Source organism: Phascolarctos cinereus, unplaced genomic scaffold (assembly GCF_003287225.1).
Source record: "Phascolarctos cinereus isolate Bilbo 61053 unplaced genomic scaffold, phaCin_HiC Scaffold_7;HRSCAF=346, whole genome shotgun sequence".
Taxonomy (NCBI): Eukaryota; Metazoa; Chordata; class Mammalia; order Diprotodontia; family Phascolarctidae; genus Phascolarctos; species Phascolarctos cinereus.
Genome location: NW_027556180.1, coordinates 27,745,419 through 27,767,898, shown reverse-complemented (window position 1 = coordinate 27,767,898; position 22,480 = coordinate 27,745,419).

Here is a 22,480-nt window from a genome sequence, read left to right as displayed (position 1 = left end):
TTGGTAAAGATACTGGAGTGGTTTGCCATTTCCTGCTCCAGTTCATATTGCAGATGAGGAAATGGAAGCAAACAGGGTTAAATGACTTGCCCAGGGTCACACAGCTTGATACTTGTCTGAGGCCAGATTTGAACTCGGGCCCAGTGCTCCAGTCACTGCATCATCTAGCTGTCCCTAACCACACTACCTATTCTCCAAACTATTCTTTCTTACCTCTTCCTCAGCACCTTATTCACAGCCAACTCCTGTGATTAGAAGGAACTGCTTGCACTTTTTAAAATTCTTTTTTTTTTTTTTATGGATGGGTGGGTGGGTGTGTGATCCTTACTGTAGACCTAAATTTTTCATCTTACTATTTCTATTTTCATTGCTATGTTTTTCTTAATGTAATGAATCAATTAATGCCATTGGGCTTTCTAAGTCTTATCCTTAAATTTTGGTCCTTCCATTGCTCCAAAGAATGATTATGTGAGGTTTTAGCTCACATCCTCCAATTCACAAATATGATAAAAGATGGAAAGCTATTGGTGGGACTATGTGTCACCTGGCACACCAAGCCTCTCTTAATGGAAAAGTCTATTGACCTAATAATTGTTGAAAACAATTTGAAATTATTCTAGAAAAGTTATGGAATTGTGTGTTCTCTTTGTTTTAATATCCCTCTTACTAGGCATGCCCCCTATGAAATACAAAACCGGTTCTCTTTGTTTTAATATCCCTCTACTAGGCATGCCCCCATGAAATACAAAACCGGTTCTCTTTGTTTTAATATCCCTCTACTAGGCATGCCCCCCATGAAATACAAAACCGTTCTCTTTGTTTTAATATCCCTCTACTAGGCATGCCCCTCATGAAATACAGAACCAGAAAGGTCCTCATGTGTATCAAAATATTCATAGTAGCACGTTTTGTGCAAGGAAAAACTGGGAAAAGATGGTGTCCATTGCTCAAGAAATGACTGAACAAATTTTGTGCTCAAAAGAATAATCTTATGCCAAAAGGAGCAACAACCAAGAGAGCTTCAGAGAATCATGGGAAGATGTATATGAACTGATTTAAAGTGAGGAAATCAAAATTGAGCGACCGATATACATCATGACTATAGTTCTGCAAATGAAAATAACACTAAAACACAGATGAACTCACATTAACTCAAATGACCAGTCTTGATACTAGAAGACACATGATAAAATGTCTCCCTATCAGAGTAGAGAGGATGAGGCGAGGACCTCTGTGTAAAAAATGTAACATATGCTAACAGACGCAGTCACTGTATGGTTCCATTTGCTTATTTGTCTTCATTTGATACAAGGGAGGATTCTGGAGTGAGTCCTATTGAGAAATCATGGTTTCTATCCTGGAAGTTGCCTCAATGATTCTCTAGTCCAACTTATGTCTAGAAGAAAATCCACTTTAGAGTATACTGGTCAAGTAGTTATTTAACCTTTTCTTGAATGTAGATGGTATAAAAACTAAGGACATGAACAAACAAATAGAAGTAGAAATAAATTATGGTACATTTTCATTCAAGTGGACAGCTAAATTTTCTTGTTAATGAATTTCATGGTCTAAGTAGGTGAAAAAAGGAAGAAATATTTATGAAGGACTTACTATTTTCTAGGTACTGGAAATAGTAGGGATAGAAATAAAATAAAAGTGCGAGAATCCCTGCCCTCAAGTAAGAATCTAATAGGCAAAGACAACATATATTATAGCCCTGGAAAAAATTATCTAGGCAATCATGAGAATTCGGAGCTGAATCTCAGGGCAGTTGGTTGACACCACCTTTCCAGGAACAATGGTTGTATAGTAGCTTTACTTTGATCACTGAACCCAAAGAGAGGAATTCAAAGGTATTATAGGAGATGCTGGGACATGTGCACAGCAGTAGGACAGATGGCATCATGGCTGGAGTGCTCGATCTGCAAAATTAATCACTGTCTGCAATGGAAGTCTGTCTGAGGATGGCTAGATAAGGCAGGTTACTACCCATAAATCCAAACAGCCTGATCCCAGCGCAAACATTCTAGAGACAAGTGGATTAACTTTTCTTGGGACTGGGGACATCTCTTCTGGTGATCCATTCCTGAAGTACTGTATAAGTAGGGGAAAGTAAGGCATTCATAATTATAACTAACATTTATATAGCACTTACAAAGTGCTTTCTGATGATCACATTTGATGCTCACAACAATCTTGGAAAGTGGCTGCTATTATTACTGTCATTTCACAGATGAGGAAACTGAGGCAAATAGAAGTTGAGTGATTGACTAGGATCACATAACTAGTAGGTATCTAAGATTAGATATGAACTTGTTTCCCTGACTTTAAATCCGATGCTCTATCCACTGTGCCACCTAGCTGCAAGATAAATGAGAAGATGACCAGGGCAGATAGCTGGATATTATATGAAACATCATTTTATTTTCATGGAAATGTGCTTAAAAATAATACTTTTCCAGAAAATATGTTCTTAATCTAAAACATTTTAAAATGTCAATTCAATTGTACAAAACATATATTTATTATGTGCTTAAAATATGCCAGGCACTATGCCAAGTGCCAGGGATACAAAAGCAAAAATGCAACAATCACCAAGGACATTGCTTTCTACCAGGAGGATACGGTCTTTACAAAAATGAATAAACACGAAGAATATACAAAATAATTTCAAATGTGAGAGGGCAAAAACCTCTTAGAGGGATCAGAAAAGGCTTTATTTAGGAACTGGTATCTAAACTGAGCTTTTAAGGAATCTAGGGATTTGAAAGATATGAATGAGGAAGGAAGATAAGTCAGAGCTGATGCCCCACTTAAAATGAGTTAGTAAATTAATTGTTTTGGATCAAGTACATAGAGGAGATAACTGATGCACATTCTATCTCTCTTTCTTTCTCTCCCTCTCTTCCTCCTTCCCTTGTTCCCATCTTTATCTTCCTCTCTTCCTCCTTTTCTTCCTTCCCTCCACCCTTCTTAGATGTCTTCCTCCCTTCTCTTCCTCCATTCCTCCTCTCTCCTTCCTTCCTTCCATTTTTCCTTCTTTCCTCCATTCTCTCCTTGAGTTCTCTCTTTCTCTCTGTCTCTCTCTCTTTCTCTGTGTCTCTGTCTGTTCTGTCTTTTTCTCATGTTTTTGTCTGTTTTATTTTACTAGATAGTTTGGAAATGAAAGAATGTGAGTTTTATTTGGGTGACTGGTGTATTTACAGTGAGAAGGGTTGATAAGATTGGAAGGATAACTGTTAGTTGACAAAGATGACATGATAGGCATGAGTACTTTGAAATACAGGGGCTAAATACATGTTAGATGACATTATTTGACAGGAAAAGAAAAGAGTGTAGAGTGCTCAACAGTAGTTGACTCCTCTGTCTGCACTCTTATAAATATTGAAACAAGCCATAACAGAAATTAATGGTTACATGGCAAGGGATTACAAAAGCATTTCTTGAGAGTCAAGAAATGCTGATATGGATGCCTAGATGATAGGAAAGATTTTCTAGGAAAAGGTGAAGAAAGAGGAAAGGAGAAAGAGAGGTAGAAGACTCCTGCAGTGAGGTGCTGAGACAGCTGCATTTAGACCTAACCACATAATGCTGGGGTAGCTGCTATCTCATTTTAGGCACCTCTCCAGGGTGCAATAGGGAACTGCCCAAGAATTTTCCGATGTGGTGACCACGGCCAATTTCTGGTGATTATTATGAGCACAATAATACAGCCAGAAGGAATATAGGGGTGAATTTCAAGGCCTATTCTGTCTTGGACAAGAACAACTGGTATTTTGAATAATGAATCAGCAAACTCTAGGTTTTGAGTTGTGCTCCTGTGATCTGGGGTTCTGGGGGAAAACTACAATATGAATCAAGAGAATGATGGAGAATCAAATGTTCACTGCATTGTTTTGAGTTCTGATGTCCTTCAATGAACTTTTATTTTCCATAGCATTTCTGCTCATAGATATGGAATGAAGAATGGTTAGTATACGACACTTGGCCGCATCACCACAGTACGGGGCTTGGGATCAGGCCTAATTCAAGGTGATTTGTAACTGGAAGTACAAAGAGGTCCTCAGTGTGGAAGTACCACAGCTGGGGCCCTGGGGCCAGCTTTGGATTAGTACTCCTCTTAGGTTATTTCATAAACCTTAGTTTAGTACTTTCTACAAAGATTAATTGAATTATAATGGCACATGTCTTTCCTGATAAAGAAATGACCTACAATTATTCATTATGAAATATATATGTGCAAATTTGAGCACTAGCAAAAGTGATGCTTCAGCTTAATGAACTTTGATTTATGAACGTGCTAGGCAGTGACTGCATGAGGGGGCAGATATTTAGGCAGTTCTGCTTCTCCATATTATCCTGAAATGGAAATAAGTGAATGTTTTATCCCTCACACGTGTGGCATCCCTTCCAAGTCTGGGGAGAGGTCATAAGTCAAACAGTGAGGAAACTCTTTGTTAACTGAGGCACTATTCCACAGAGAGAGCAGTAACAGCAATTCCCATTATCTAGAGCTCTTTAAGACTTACAAAGCAATCTGCATTCATTACCAAGCCTGATGTCTACTCACCCTTTTGTGGGGTGGGTAGTATTATCATTCCCATTTTACAGCTCAGGCTACTGAGTCCCAGAGAAGTTAAATGACTGGTTTAACATCAAATAGCTAATAAATGTTTGAGTTAGGACTGGGACCTTAGTTTTCTTGACTCTTACACCCTGTCCACACTATCCCATTGCCTCTCTGGTTTTATTACGAACAATTTAACTAGCTATTAGTATTATGGAGACAACTTGATGGGGATTAAAAGATACTAGCTTTATTCACTGTGATTAACCCATTAAAAAATTCAAATGATTTTAGTATTTGGAGTGTGTGAACTTGACCTGTGATTTCATGGCTATTGGTGCTGCCCAGATGAGGAAGTTCCTTCTGGCTAGCCCCTCTTGGCACTGAGTGTTAGAAGGTGGGCACTTGCCCAGGATCACACAGACGGTACAGCCAGCTTTTCATCCACCATACCCTACTGACTATCTTAAAGAATTAAATCTTTTAAAGGAAGGTAATCTAGCCCCAATTGTTAGCTAGGTCTTTATACCCAAGAGGAGCATATGATTCTATTTGTAGCTGTAAAGTCAAGACTAGTTTTGTAGTAACAGAAACCATTATCAATTCTATTGTGGGAGATTCTGGAACCTGTATCTTTCCTTAGCACAGAGCTCCTTTTAAACCATCTCTACACTAGAAAAAAGCCTTCTTCTAGAGCAGGCCACAGTTCACAAAAGATTTCAATAATACAACTAAATGGCCCTTGGCTGGCTTTCAGGTCTTAGCCTTTCTTATGTCAACCCCTGAAAGTAACACACAGAGCTGCTATTTAAAAACACAAAAGCCTTCTTGATCTCATTTTCTCCAGTATAGAAAGGAGACAGACATTTATAAACCTGCCCCTCTGGGGAATGAAATATATCCCTCCCTAATCTCTATTGCAAACGGCCTTCCTTGAGCCTTCAGAAGGAGAGAATGTCTATGTACTGGTGAAGGTACAAGGTACATGTAAAGGGAATGTTGCCTACTGAGCTCCCAGGAGAAAGGTTTCTGGTAATCTTTTAAAACAGACTTTAAAGAGGCCACAAGAACATTCTGTTACATGAAGTTATTGGTGTCAGGCAGCACGTTTTTTATATTTTCAGCTGCAATATGGTATTAAACCAAATGTTAGTGGAACTATGGGAAGTCAGTAGGAGCATGTGACTGGTGGAAACTATATCTTAGGTTTCTTTTCTAGTTCTTACAATGTCTGAAAGTCTGGCCTTTCACAACCTGGCTCCTTCTTATCCTCCTGATCTTCTTATGCCTGAACCTCCTTCAGATAAACTATAATCCAGGCTTCTGGCTATCCCTCAAGCAACATTCCAGTGCTCATCCTCTGCTCCCTCCCCTCCCCTTCACAGCTTGTTGTTGTTTTTGTTACGTTGATCCTTCCTTCTGGAAGAGGACCATGTTATCAGGGAGACCATGACATGACTTTCAATTGACTTTGATTTGAGTGGGGGAGGGCTGTGCAAGGTCACCAGCCTCACTTTCTCCTCTAGAGCTATCTGGGTCCAGTGGCCAGATATCAACCAGGACAACTGCAGAGAGCTGCTTCCTGTAAGACTCAGCTCAAATTCCATCATTTTCAGGAGGCCTTTACTGGTTGCCCATCCCCCGCATTCGTGCCTTCCCCTCAGATTACCTTCCTTTTTTGCTGTATACATTTTGTGTGGAGATAGGTACTGTCCCCTGCATTAGAATGGGAGGTCCTTGAGGGTGGAGACTGTCTTTTTGACTTTTTACCTCTCCTCAGTGTTTAGTACAATGCACACAGTAAGCACTTAATACATACTTGTAGATTGTCAAGCACCCAGCCAGTGTCTGATAAATACTTGCTCCCTGATTTATCATGGTGGCAATGTTTTCCCAGTTCCTATCACTGTGAAAATGTCATAATTAACAAGAAGCATTCTCTCTCTCTGTCTCTCTCCCTCCCTCCCTCTCTCTCCCCTCTCTGTCTCTGTCTGTCTGTCTCTGTCTCTCTTTGTCTCTCTCTGTGTCTCTATTTCTATGTCTCTCATGGTCTCTGTTTCTCTCTTTGTCTCTCTCTCCCTCTTTCTCTGTCTGTCTGTTGTTGACTTCTGCTCGCACTCACAAGGAATGAGTGTTTGGAAAAAAACAATCCCTCCCTCTTCCAAATAGTGCAAATAATCCCCAAATGGATATTAGGATTTAAAGGACAACTTTTCATTATTAAATGGGATAAGTCCTTCTTTATTCTGTGTTGTAGTCTCCCAAATGGCCGTGTGGAATAGAATCAACTAACAAAAATCTATTTAGCTCTTATACCGTGTCAGGAGCAGCTAGGTGGCACAGTAGATAGAGTACTGGGCCGGGAGTCAAGAAGACCTCAGTTCAAATCTGGCCTCAGACACTTAATAGCTGGGTGACCCCGGGCAAGTCAATTAGCCCCTTTTCCCTCAGTTTCTTTATCTGTAGAATGAGCTGGAGAAGGAAATGGCAAACCACTCCAATATCTTTTCCAAGGAAATCCCAAATAGGGTCATGAAGTAAGACACAGATTTAATAACAATAATAGCAGCAGCAGCAGCAACAACATTGTGCTAAGAGCTAGGATACAAAAGCAAAGCAAACAACAGTCCCTGTTCTAAAGAAGCTCACATTTGTAGGGGAAGACATCATGTATATGTGCATGTTCATGTATGCACACATGCATGTGTGTACGCACATACGTATACATGCATACATATGCACAATACACACATACATGTGCTGCGCACACACATATACATACATGCACACACATGTACTCATACACATGTGCATGTGTACACACATGCACACATACATATGTACATATACATATATGTATGCACATACATACATGTATATATTTGTGTGTAGATAAAAAGCATATGAATGTTATATGCATTGGGAATACATATTAGCCACTGAGGTAAAGGGGAAGGGAGGCCCATGAGAAGCATCCTGTAGGGAGTGGCTTTTGATGTGAGTTTTGAAGTGAGGTAGGGAAGCTAAGGGATGAAGGTGAGGAGATGGAGCATCAGAGTCCTAGAGGACAAGCAGTGAAATGCATAGAGACCAGAGATGATGTGTTGGCGAAAAGCACAGCAGGTGAATGTAGCTGGATCAGAGTATGTGGAGGAGTATAATGTGTAATAAGACTGTGTATGTGTAATAAGTAGCAAAGGCCACTTAGGAAGAGCTCTAATTACCAAGCACAGAAATTTGCATTTGACTGAGGCCAGGTAATAGGAAGCTACTGGAGCTCTGTGAGTAGAGGGATGCATTTGGCAGACATGTGCTTCAGGGAAGTCATTTTGGCAACTGAGTGGAAGATGCTTTGGTGTGAGGAAAGGCATGAAACAGGGAGACCAGTTATGAGGCTCTTCCTATAGATTAGGTGAAAGAAAATGAAGGTATTCCCATGGTGGAGGCATAAGTAAGCCAAGTTGTAAATATAAAAACCGTAAGATTTAGGAATTGATTGGATATGTGGGTGAGTGTGAGGAGCTGGGAGTGACAGTGAAGTTGCAAACGAGCTACAATGAAGTGTAGAAGAGATGAGGAAAAGACAATTAGTTTGTTTTTAAGTAGGAAGTCCTGCATTTTGAAGGAATGATGAACTCTGACAAATATTCTGATACAATGAGCAACAGAGTTAGTCAAGAATGGGTTCCAGTCTCAATTCTTGTATTTGCTATGTAACAGACCAAGCTTCAGCCTCAGTTCAGGGGCCCTCCTGTTATCATGATAACACTTACCTCTATCGGAAACTGAGCAATAATGAGTAACCTTCCAACAAAACATAACAAATGAACAAACACTTTTGGAGTGGATGTTTTGGCCAAGGTGCTCAGATCTCACAGGCTTACCTCAAGTTCTTGTGACAATGGTTTAGACAAATGAAAAAGTATTTTTTATCAGTCAAAATTTAATTTTTCTAATTTTGATACTCTAGACTTTATATTTTATCTCATCCATGACAAGCATCTTTTGGTTTCTTCATAGGAAAGCCTAGTAGCCATTTTCGTTACTGTTGTGATGTTAAAAAAAAAAAAGTCTTCCCACTGTCCTTCACTTCAAGAGACACGTGTAGGATTGTAAAGCCAGCAGTAACACACTCTCAAGCTGTCAGTTCTCTCTAAAATACTTATTCCCTCCTTCTGAGGATCAATTAAGCTATTTTGTAATGGTAGTTTATTAGTTCTTCTCATTTTTTCCCTTTGGCCACGCTTTCCTTTACACATTGACATGAATGATCCTTTTTCATTTGGGGTTTGCTGGGTTTTTGTAACACTTGGCTTTGTCATACCAAAATACAGTGCAACATCTCTAACAGTCAACACAATGCCTTCTAAAAGAATTACAACTTTTGCCCATTTGGAGTAATGTCAGTTCTTGCACTTATCTAATTAAAATCAAAACAACAACAACAACATGAGAGTAATGAACCATCTGCATATTCTCTAGTATTCAAAGAACAGAGAAAGACTTAAAAGTGAGGAAACCAATTCAATTCAGTTTTATTTCATCCAGTTCAAATGTTTGGAGTCAATCTACTTTTAGTAGAAATACATGTGTAGGACCTTTGCTGTCACAATCAAAGTATTGCATAACCCAAGTAATGTGCACACCATGGTTATGTATTTTCTGTTAAGTCAGACTTTCTCCTCAAGCTCCAGTTTACTAGGATTTACAATTACTATTGCATCAACATTTATTTCTAGTGCGTTAATGGAACAAAGTTTAATTCCCAAAGATTATTGGTTATAGAGAAAACTATCAACTAGTAGCCAGAGAAATCAGCTAGAATCTTGCCCTATTACTTCTTCCTCCCCACCCCTGGCGAAATGCACATAGCTGGGCTTCTGGAATAAGGCTCCTAGGGTAGAAAAGCCACTAGACAGAATCATAGAGTCAGAGCTTGAAGGGGCCTTAGAGTTTATGCAGTCCAACTCCTCATTTTAGGAGTGAACTGAAGCCCAGATCAATTAAATGATTTACCCAATGTCACAGAATTCTAGATTATCAAATGTGAGATTTAAAATAGCAACCACCCGCTCCTAACCCCAGGTTCTTTCATGTCTCCGTAATGCCTCCCTAGGGATGCGTTCTTTAGAGAAGCAGCATGCCGTAGAAGATGATGCACTGGGTTTGGAATCAGGAAGCTCAAAGTTCAAATTTTGCTTGAGACACTTATTAGCTTGATAAGTCTGGGCAAGTCAATTTCACTCACTTTTCTCATCTGTTAAATGAAGCTGTTAGACTAAATCACTTCTGACTTCCTTCCGTGTTTAGATTTATGATCCTATGCACCTGAACCCTAAAGCCTTTAGGGTCAGCTGACTTAATTACTGAATCTTCAAAGCTTTAATTCAAATTTCCATTCAATTGAATAAGCAATTGTTAAGCACCTACACTGCATGGAATGCAGTACAATGCCAGGGAGAGATTGTCAGAATCTCTGCCCTTACTTTGATTATAAAAAAGTTAAGAAACATGGGGGATGAGGTTAAGAATTTAAAAAAAAATTAAACACTTAAAGTGTATAGTATGCTATGTATAATGCACAAACTTATAAGAGCATTTTTTCAGTTGTTTTTAAAATTAATTTCTGACTCTTCATGACTCTATTTGGGGTTTACTTGGTAAAGATACTGTAATAGTGTGCCATGAACTTCTCCAGCATATTTTACAGATGAGGAAACTGAGGCAAACGGGGTTAAGTGACTTACCCAGGGTCACACAGCTAGTAAGTGTCTGAGGCCAGATTTGAATTCAAGAAGATGAGTCTTCCTGACACCAGGCCTGGCACTCTATCCACTGTACTACCTAGCTGCCCATAAGAACATTAAAGAGTTCCAAACAAGGTATAATTGAAAGTTCAAGGAATATGTCCATTTTTCTTAGGAAGAATCAGGTAAGGCTTCCAGTCAGAGGTAGCATTTGATTCAGGCTTTAAAGAATAGGTAAGATTTCAGAAAGTTAAGAGGGTGAGTGAAGATATCTTAGGCATAGGTCACAAAATCAGTAAAGGCTTGGAAGTGGAGATGCCAAGCAGCTTTATTTTGAAAGGATTTACATTTTACGATGATTATGACCAGTCATCAAAGATGCTGGCAAGATTTCTTGACAACATTAATTGTATCATGGTAGTGATTCTCTCTTAAGAATCCATGTTATGGAATCACCTTATAAACAGAATCACCTCTGAACAAGACCTCTTGGCACTCTGCTCCCTGACCTTCACTGAATGTCATTTAAAATTGGCATGCTTTTTTTCTGAATCTTACTTCTCAGCAAAAAGCATTATAGAAAAGTTGTAATGTCTATTGAGTATGTACACATGTATGCTTTACACTTCCATCTTAGAATCCATCTTGATATTTAATCTTCTGGTCTACCCTTGCACTTTTGATCCATAATAATAGCACACTTGGCATGTAGTAAGCACTTAAGTAAATCTCTCTCTCTCTCTCTCTCTCTCTCTCTCTCTCTCTCTCTCTCTCTCTTTCTGTCTCTCTGTCTCTCTCATCATCTCTCTCATGAATCACCTTTGAATTTTAAAATATTCATAGAATTACAGATGTGAAGAGATATCTTTGGTAATCCACTCAAATGTATATTTCATTGAAAATCTTCTCTATAATCCATCAGAGGCCATCTAGCTTTTGTTAGAAGACATACAATGAAGGGAAATTGACTATATTCCAAAGAAACGTTTTTACAGTATGAGATTATTTCAACTGCTAGGAAAATTTTCTATATTAGAATCTCCCTCTTTGCAACTCCCATCCATTGCTTTGGATTTTCCCTGATTGCCCTTTATGTACTTAGAACCACGGATTTAAAGCTGGAAGGGACTTTAGAAGTCCATCTCCTAATCCAACCTACTCAATTCATAGATGAGGAAACTGAGGCCCATAGAGATTAAGTAATGTACATCCTCGGTTCCCCAGTTCCTTCAACCAATTCTCACATTCCATGAGCCTGAGGCCCTCTGCCATGTTGTTTATCCTCCCTTGATGCTCTCCAACTTGTCAGGGCTGGTTCCCCTGCTGATGCTTTCCATGCAATAATTTATTTTCTTTACTTCTGAGTTTGACAGCTTGACTCAATGGAATTGGGAGGAGGAATTATTTCTTGTATACATACACAGACACACACACACCCACACACACACATACACACACAAGCACACACATATATACATATACATACATATATATATATAATATATATACATATATCTGTATGTATATATATATATATATATATATATATATATATATATATATATTTTGCACACAATTTCATTGCCAATCTCATATACTTTGCCAATAGGTGGCATGAGAGTACTACTGACTTAGGTAGCTGCCCAATATAACAAACGTTCTTATCTAACTTTCCTAAGACACTTAAAAAACCATTATGGCTAACATTAGCAATCAGCAGTTGCTGTGCTAGAACTAGTTGCTGAAATTTACTATATGAATAACGTGTCTGCTGAAACTACCAACAGTGCTAATGAATCAAGCATTTTGATTAGAAAGGCATGTGTTAAAAAAAAGGAAAGAAAGTTGAGAGAGAGTGTGTTCCAATGAATGTAATTAAAATGAACATAAAGCTGAAAATGAAAATGTGACACACTTAAATGGCCTCATTATCGCAAGATAACATAGTGCTGTTAAGGCATTTTTACTGTAACTGCAAAAAATGCCAGTTAATTGTTCTCTCTCTCTCTGTCTTCTGAAGGGTTGCTGGTGAGAAAGGATGCACCTTGGGCTATGTTAGGAATAGTTTAAAGGTAAGCTCCAAATAGCTTTTAGATTTCATTCATTAATAGGCTGCAGAATAGTACCAAGGAAAGAATCTTAGACTTCAACTCAGAATACCTCAATATGAATGTTTGCTGCCACACTCATTTTTGCATGAGTACAAGTCATTTTCCCTGATGAAGCCCCACTTTTCTCAGCTGTAAAATGGGGACAATAATATGTGAACTACAAATTTTTCAACTTGGTTAATGTGAGAATATGTTTTACTTGACTATATATTTCTTTAAGAGATTTTCTTTTACTTTTAGTTTGAGGGGGTCATAGAAGAGAGAGAAAACAAATGATACTTTATTGAAAAAATAAAATTTAGTTTTTAAAAAGCGGTATAGTGAGGAAAATAAATTGTAAATAATAATGCTAGAGAAATATTAATCGCTATTGAGTGTAGCTATTTTGTCCCTTAAAAGACAAATGAGATTAGGTCTTTGTAACTTTCTATTCAATATTCCATCCAAATATTCCATTCCATCTCAAATACTACAAGGGATATCAGATTCAGAAGCTCCCACCAATTGAAAATCTGTGCCTGCCCATCCCATGGAACTCTAATCCATATCTCTTCCCATAAGTTTTTCCCCAAGGGGTCTATCCAACACGGATGGGGTTCTTCCTCTTTTTCTCTTGACATTGTGAGGATACCAATCTCTCCTCTTAACTAATAATCAGCCCATCATCTTTTCTAAGCATATAATTACTTTATTAGTGATCTTCAGAATCCCTCATTGATTATATATCATATCCTGCTTCAAAAAACCATGTGCCTCTACATAACCCTATGAGTGATACTCATTTTAAATTTTTTGGAGACTGTATTTTCCCATTACTTAATAATAATAACTTACATTGCTGAAGTATTTTAAGGTTTTCAGGTGAACTTGCATGACCTCATTTGACTTTCACAAAACTCCTAAGACGTAGGTATTGTCATTATTTCCATTTTGCACACAAATAATTCTGAGTTTAGAAAGATTAAGCCACTCATCCATGGTCACACAGTTAGGTAGTGTTAAAGGTCTTGCCTGACTTAGGGCCAACACTTTTCCCACTAGGCCATACTACTGCTTATGGACATTTGCTGGATAAGACTGAGAAGAGGAAGGAGTGCTGGTAGGAGAGGAAAAAGGTGCTTCTAGCATGTGCTTTATATTCTACTGTTATTCCCAAACCTCAAGGTCCCTTTCTGTCACTATATACTTTGTGCAGTTGAGGGAAGTAGTTTCATCAAGAAATATGTCTATTAGAAAGTCAAATGGAAAGAATTTTTCTTATCTCAATCAAAGTAAGAAATTGATGCAAGGATTTGAACTGGTCTGTGGATAAAGAAAAGTGAAGTTAAAGACAACATACTTGTGGTAAGTAAACAAAGTTAAATTCTCTAAGTTTACTGGATACTTTCAATAAAAAGAATACCCTATGTATGAACTGAGATACGGCAGAGTAGATGGGTAGTAAGCTGAGAAGTGATGATTTAGATGACACATTGGGAAGGAAGGACACTGAATTGAAAATGTAAGGGTTTAATGATGAGAATCCCTGCATATTTTAGTAGTGATGGGAAGAAAATCAAATAGTTTAAACCTGGGGATTCTTATAGTTGAACAGTAATTTGAGGGTGATAATGTCTGTCTGTCTCTAATTTCCATCTCTACCTGTATATCTATATTTATATATTCACACACATATATACACAAATATACGTATGTATATATGCATATGTTTTAAACTTCTTGAAGTGCTACATAAATATTATTACTGTTGTTGCTATTAATTATTTTTATCTGGATACAAGTCTAGTCTGAGACACTTATGATATAGACGTATGTTGTCTTCAGGACACTGGTAGTCTATGGACAATTTTCTACCTTTTACCCCTACTGATGGATGTGATTTTGGCCTGTGTTTGGGCTCCATAAACTGTCCAGAACACAGTACATTTTCATTCAGAAAACTAGCTTGTTTTCTCCATGAGGAGAGGAACTAGGTTTTATTTATATCTTTATTCTTCTTAGAATATTCTTAGAACAATGCCTTGGATATAATAAGTATTCAATTAACTTTGAATGAATGAATATATGAACGAATGAAAATAGAAGGGCATTGAATTTATGTAAGAATCACAAGAAGCTAGCTGACTACATGGCCTCATGTTTTTTTAGCGTGATCTAAATTTACATTTTTAACTAAGATCTGTTCAGGATCCAAGAGCTATTCTTCAACTGACGAGAGTTCAAATGATATGTTCAAAATTTTGGAAGTTTTCACAGAAAGAAAACTGAGCTATCAATTGCTATATAAAATGTGCCAAATTATGAATAATTGTTGTTACTGTTGTGCAGTTGTTTTTCAGCCTTGTCTGACTCTGTCATCCCATTTGGAGTTTCCTTGGCAAGGATGCAGGAGTGTTCTCTACCTCATTTGACAGATGGGATAACTGAGATAAACCAGGTTAAGTGATATGGCCAGGGTCATACAGCTAGCAGGTGACTGAAGCCATATTTGAACTCAGGAAGATGAGTTTTCCTGACTCCTGTCCTGGCAATCTATGCACTACTCCACCTAAGTTTGATGAATACTTAGAGAAAACTCCAATTAAGGGAATTCTGAGATTCTGCCTCACACCCATCAGAGTGTCAAAGTTCTCAAAATATGGAAATGGCAAATGTTGGAGGGTTTGTGGAAAAACAGGAACACAAATGAATTGTTGATTGAGATGTGATCTGGTCCAGCAATTCTGGAAAACAATTTAAAACTATGCTCATATTTAAACTGTGCACTTCTTTTGACTCAGTGATGCCACTATTAAAGAAGTCAAAGATACCAAAGATGTCAAAGAAAGAGGAAAAGCACCCATAAGGAATAAATATTTATTTCAGCTCTTCTGGTGATAACAAAGAGCTAGAAAATGAGAGGGTGCCCATTAATTTTGGAATGGCTGAACAAATTGTGATATAGGAATATAATGGAATATTATTTTGCTCTAAGAAATGATGAAGGGGATGGTTTCGGAGAGACCTGAGAAAATGTACATGAATTGATGCAAAGCAAAGTGAGGAGAACCCAGAAAGTAATTTATATAAAATAACAACAATATTTTAAGGACAGATAACTTTTAAAGACCAGGGACTCAGCAACACCATGACTAACCACAATCCTATAACATGAAATGAGCTGCCCACAAGCTAATAAAAGAGTTGATGTACTCAGGGTGCATAATGAGACTATTTTTCAGACATGGTCAGTGGAGGGGGGATTGTTTTCTTTGTCTATGCAAAGCATGTTTGTAACATGGATTTTGTTTTTCTTTCTTTCTCAATGCCTTTCTGTCTGTATGTGTGTGGGAATATGGGAGGAAAAGAAAGCAGATTTTCATTCATTAAAATAGATGATTTACAATGTCTGTGGTTGCTCCTATCCCATCTTCATTGTCCTTTGCCATAATAAGAGGTTTTTTTGTAACAGAAAAGATCAATGAAGATTGCCTAATCATCTCTAGAACCTGGGCTGTGAACCAAGCACCAGAATTGCAAATAACCTTTTTACATAAACCACCTTGGGCCTCAGATCCCAAAGGCACTAAATAACTTCTGGGGAAAAGTTAGAACCATTTTAAGCCTTTATTTTATTTTCTGAAAGAAGTTTGAAGAGTGGTTCTGAGTCTCCAGTGGAAGCACCATAGGAAAGTTTCTGATGGAAGCTTTTGGAGATTGCAACTACAGTATTCCTTTGTCTGCCAAAAAGCTAACAACATCATGGTTAGGAATAGATCTACACCTGATATTTCACAGCAATGCTCAGCTTGCCAGGGTCGGCTTGCTCCCCTCTAGAAGATCTTTTTTTTCCCCACAGATTGCTTGTTATATTACTTGCAAGGTCATTCTGATGGCATGGAAATTTCATCTCAGTCCTACAGAAACATTTTTATCTAGTTAAAGATACCATATACACAATCTCTACAAGGTCATATGGAGACTTCATATTTTCTTGGTAGTAAGCTATTTTTTTTTAAAGCATGCTGAAGCTTCCATTGAAATAAAACTAATAGAATTTGAGCTGAAAAGGACCATAGAGGTCATCTAGTCCAGTTCTGTAATTTTACTGATAAGGAAACTGAGGCCCAAAGAGGAAAAAAAATGACTTACTCAAGGTCATATAATAAGCATGACATTGGGCAAATCAGGGTTATATAGGTAGTAAAGGATGGGCAGAGAGTGTGGACACAGATCCCTTGTCTCAAACATCCCAGACTTTGTCCATGGTACTACCATCTCCAATATGACTGGATTTTAATTATTACTATAGAAGCTACTATAAAATCTGGGTAAAAGTATAAGATTACTACACTGTACAATAGCACTCCCTGGCTTCTATATACAATGCTTATTAGACAATTAAAATTCCCAGGCACTGGCATACCCAGTCCATTCAACCGAATGAAGAAAATGTAAATATCAAATGAAAATGGAGATAGAGCTACTAGTTAACTTGCTTTTTTTTCATTCTTATCAGTGAACTTGCTTTGTCTTCAAAAAACCACAACTATGAATAGTAACCTCCTAGAAGGCAAAGTTTATTCTGTGCTATTTTCTGTTAAAGGACTTTACCTTATTAGTGAGTGGGGAAATTAATGGTTAAACTAGCTGAGTCACTCTACTCAAATGCATACACACACACACATGCACACACACATATAGTGTGTGTATACATAACCTCAGTACCATTTAGCATTCTCAACACTAGTGGAAACGACACAGTTCTTTCTCTACCTAAAGTTTCAGGTACAAGCATTAAAAGTTACATTAAATTTAACTCATTTTACTGAAGATTTTGACACTTACGCATTGTTAAGCTCTTGGGACATTTAATCAATTATTTTTAAATTATAAACTATTCATGTCATCAAATATTATGGTTGAATTATTTTGCATGTCTTCCATCTCTGAGTCCATTATTAACATCAATTTAATGTGAGTATTGTTATAGATGTTGCTGAATTATATTCAGTAAATTTTTGTTATTTTTGTTTCCCAGTATTTCTCATTTCTGTGCATGCTAAAATGTACAATGAATTGAACATATTTTTAACAGAATGAAGTAGGTATTGTAATCCCTATTGTAAAACCCAGTCAAGCAGGTTAAGCTATGTACTCATCTGTCTGAAGGACAAATGATCTTCTCTGATTCATAGGATTCAGACAGATCTTAGAGATCACTGTCCAACTCCTTAATTTTTCAGATAAGGCAATGGAGGTTGAAAGAGCAGAAGCTACCTCTCCAAGGTCACTTAATTAGTGAGTAACAGAAGTTGGATTTGAACCCCCATTTGGAAAATACTTTGAGTCAAATTCAACTATTTTACCTGAGTACATAGACCTCATTATCATTAATAAGTGAAATAATTTAATTGTACAATGAAAGTGAACTACTTAGATCACCCTTCATAGATTTTTTCACTCTGTAGATATAACTACTTGATGCCAGAATAAAACAATGCTTGTATTTCCTTGGAGATGAAAACAGTAATTGGGATTTCTACCCAAGAATTCTATGTATGTGCACAGACTTAGACACATACACATGTGCACACACAGAGAAACATACACCTCACCAATTCCTTTTTGTCTTCCTGAATCCAGCCTTATTTCGCTCTTCCCCAAAATTATTCCGAACCATCTCTTCGGTCCTCAAATTCATGTCCAAACACCTTCCTCATCTTAGCTGAGGATCTTGCCTCTTACTTTACTGAAAAATAAAATTAGGCCATTTGATATTAGTTCCCTTTTGTCCCATTCTCTTCATCACAAAACCCTATTGGCATCCCCTCCCAAGTTTTTGTTTTCCTTTCCTGTAGTCCCTGAAAACAGGTGACCCTTTTCCTTGCCCGGAACAGCCTCTGATCCCATCTTTTCCCATCTTCTCTATCAGATTGCATTTTTAAACATCTAACCTCTTTCTTCTAATCTTTAACTTTTCCCTATCAATTGGTTCTGTACTATCCTCCAATATACACACATTTCCCTTCCTAAAAACAAACAAAAACAAAGCAAAACAAAAAAAAAAACAACAACCAAAAATAGACACAAAAACCTTCATTAGAACTTCATTAGATCTCTTCAAGCTATTTTCCTATATCTTTTCTTATTGTCAACCAAAATCTTGGGGAAAATAAAACACCAAAATTTTCTGTACTTTATGCCCCACCTGTTTCACTCCCTAACCCTATCAACCCTTTTGTAATCTGTCTTCCAGCTTTATCACTCAGTGCAAATTTCTCAGTCTTAATCCCTGCACTTTTCTGCTTCGTTTGAAACTGTTGAACACCATATACTCCTAAGCATATTCTCCTCTCTGGTCTTTTGAGACATTACCCTTTAATGGTCCTTCTCCTATTGTCTTCCTGCTCCTCAGTCTTCTTTGTTAGTACATCAATGACAGTATGCACAATTACTGTGGATACCTCAAAGTATTATGCTGGGCCCTCTTTTCTTCTCTATGTCCTCATTCCTGATGACCAGCTAATCTCCTATTAGTTAAAATTGGGTAAAAAAAATCATCTATACACAGATGATTCCCAAATCTATGTACCTAATAATAATTTCTTCACTCAAATTCCAGTTCTTAATCATCAATTGCCTATTAGGTGTTTTACATTATGTTTTACAGAGATATCTTTTTTAAATGCAATATAATTTTGCTCAATTACATGTGAAAACAATTTTTAACATCTCTTTTTTTTTTTAAGTTTTGAATCCAAATTCTATCTCCCCCTTCCTCTTCTCCCATGTCCCTGAGGCAGTAAGCAATCTGATATAGGTTATACATGTGTAATCATATAAAACATTTCTATATTAGTCATTTTGTAGGAGAAAACTCAAACTAAAAAAAGAAAATGAAAATAGTATACTTTGGTCTATGTTCAAAGCCATCAATTCTTTCTCTGGAGGTGGATAGTGTTTTTCGTCATAATTCCTTTGTGATTATCTTGCTGAAAATAGCTAAACCATTCACAGTTGTTCATCATTGTAAAACATTCTCCTGGTTCTGCTCAATTCATTTTAGATCAGTTCGTGTAGTCTTTTCAAGTGTTTTTTTTCCCCCTGAAACCATCCTGCTTATCATTTCTTATGTTGCATTAATATTCCATTATAATCATATACCACATTGTTCAAGCATTCCCCAATTGATGGGCATTCCCTCAGTGTCTAATTCTTAGCTACCACAAAAAGAGCTGTTATAAATATTTTTTCTATAAATAAGTTCTATTCATTTTTTTTATTTCTGTGGGATATATACCTAGTAGTGGTATTACTGTATCAAAGATTATACACAGTTTTATAGTACATTGGACATAATTCCTAATTGTTCTTCAGATTAGTTGGGTCAATTCACAACTCCACTAACAATGCATTAATGGCTTAGTTTCCCTGTATCCCCTATAACATTTGTCATTTTTCTTTTCTATTCCATTAGTGAAACTGATAGGTGTGAGGTGGTACCTCAGAGTTGTTTTAATTTGCATTTCCCTAATCAGTACTAATTTAGACCACTTTTTCATCACTATAGATAGTTTTAATTTCTCCTTCTGAAAACTGTTCATATCATGTGTTTATTTATCAAATGGTAGATGGCTGTTATTTTTCTGAATTTGACTCAGTTCTCTATATATTTGAACAATTAGTATCAGAGATACCTGTTAACTTTATCCCCAGTTTTCTTCTTTCCTTCTAATTTTGGTTTCTTTTTTTGTGCAAAACTTTTTAAATTCAGTATAATCAAAATTATCCATTTTATATTTTGTAATGCTTTCTATATATTGCTTGGTCCTACGTTCTTCTCTTATCCATAGCTATGACAAGTAAACTATTTCTTCATGGAGATATCCTAAATTCAACATATCTAAAACTGAACTCATTATCTTTGTCCTTAAATCCTCTTCTTTTCCAGATTTCCCTGTTTCTGTCAAAGTCACCACCATCCTTCAGTGTTTCATGTTCATAATTTCTGTATTATATTTGGCTCCTTACTCTCTCAAACCATATGTCTTTGGTCAAATCACAGTATTTCTAGCTTTCTGACTTCTTTCACATCCATTCCCTTTACTTATAGAACCATCAACTCAGTTTAGAATATAGTACTTCTCACATAGACTTCGCAGCAATTTCCTAATTGGTCTCCTGCCTCAAGTGTCTTCCATTCTAGTCCATCCTTCACACTACTTCCAAACAAAGTTTGCTTAAGCAAAGATCTGACCTGTGACTCCCCTATTTAACCAATTTCACTGCTTTGTCATGACCTCTATGACAAATTCTAAGCACCATTGTTTAACTTTTGGTGCTTGTACAACCTCTTACCAATCTAACTTTTCAGCCTCATTGGACTATACTTTGAGATCCAGTAAAATTGGCCTTCTCTCTGTTTCTCACACATGGGAGTCTGACTCCCATCTCAATACCTTTACAGTGATTTTTGCTCGGGGCAGCTAGGTGGCACAATGGATAGAGCACTGGCCCTGAAGTCAGGAGGACCTGAGTTCAAATCTGGCCTCAGACCAAACACTTGACACTTACTAACTGTGTGACCCTGGGCAAGTCACTTAACCCCAATTGCCTAAAAAACCAAAACATAACATTGGTTTTTGCTCAGGCCTGAAAGGCACTGTTTCCTTTTCTCTTCATTATAGAATGTCTCTCTTCCTTTAAGCTCAAACATCATCTTCTGCAGGAGCTTTTTCAATTAGTCATTCAACTGGTATTGCCCTGTCTCCCCAGCTACCTTATACTGAATTAGTTCCTGTGAAGGTACATATAATATACATATCATACTCAATATCTGTTGTTCATCCTTCATTTATGAAAAGCACCAATGACATCACTAGGGTGATGTCTTGACCTATGTGTGAATTGGATTTGAGTGAGACAGAGTTGCACAAAGGTGTCAGCCTCACTCTTTCTTCCAGGGTCATCAAAGTACAGTAGCAAAACAAAAATTAAGATGGCAATTGCCCAGGATGCAGTGAATGGCCTTGGCATCACTGATGTCTGACCAAGCTCTAGGCACTTCCTGTCAACTGTTCAGCATCCTTTGTGGCCATTGGAACAAATTGTTCTCATCCGCCCATTCTGGCAGGGGAAGTCTTCACATGCTTGGGGGAGACATCTCCCTACTTCATTGATGAGTTTGGAACCTGCCGTTTACCCTCACCCTGATGTAGCCTATCTACCATGATGGTTTTACTAAGGTGTGACCACCATGGCTGCTACATCTCCTCAGATCCACAGGTAAGAAGTGTGTGTGTGTGTATCCATAGTATATAACTATATGCGTATGCACATGTATACACACATATACATTACAGCAATGTACATATACAAAACACATGTTCATGTAAATTTATATTTGTGCTTGATTCACTTACATATGCAATTGTTGCTCACATTAGAATTGAAGCTCACTATAAGTATGAATTATTTCACTTTTATACATGTCTTCTCAAACCTAGTATCATTTTGAAAACCTAGTAGGTGCTTAATAAATCCATGTTTATTGTTTTTACACTTAACAGGCATAAATGTGACTATATTCAAGAAAGACTATGAAGAATAATCCAAGAAGCTGCTAGAATTAATAGCAAAGGCAGACAGTATGATTGAGGGAGTATGGTGCAGTCAAGAGTGTTGTCAGAGGACTGAAATTTTGAACCCAGATATGCCTTTTTTGTGAATGTGGACAAGTTCCTAACCTCTCTGGGCCTAAGGTTTCTTGTCTGTGGACTTGACAATCTTTAAAAGTCAAGTAAAGGCAAGCAACAATTTATTAAGTGCTTTCTATGTGCCAGGCACCATCCCAAGTGTTGGGGCTACAAATGCAAACCAGAAGACAGTCACTGCCTTTAAAAAGCTTGCATTCTAACAAGTGGATAAAATCAATAAAAGGAAAAGGAAACATGTGGGTGGGATGGGGGAGCTACCTGCATAGGAGATGAATAATGCATAGCTGACCCAGGTCATTCCTCAAAATGGAGGTTCTGGGAAGATCTCATCAATAGAAGGGGACTTTAAGGGTGGGG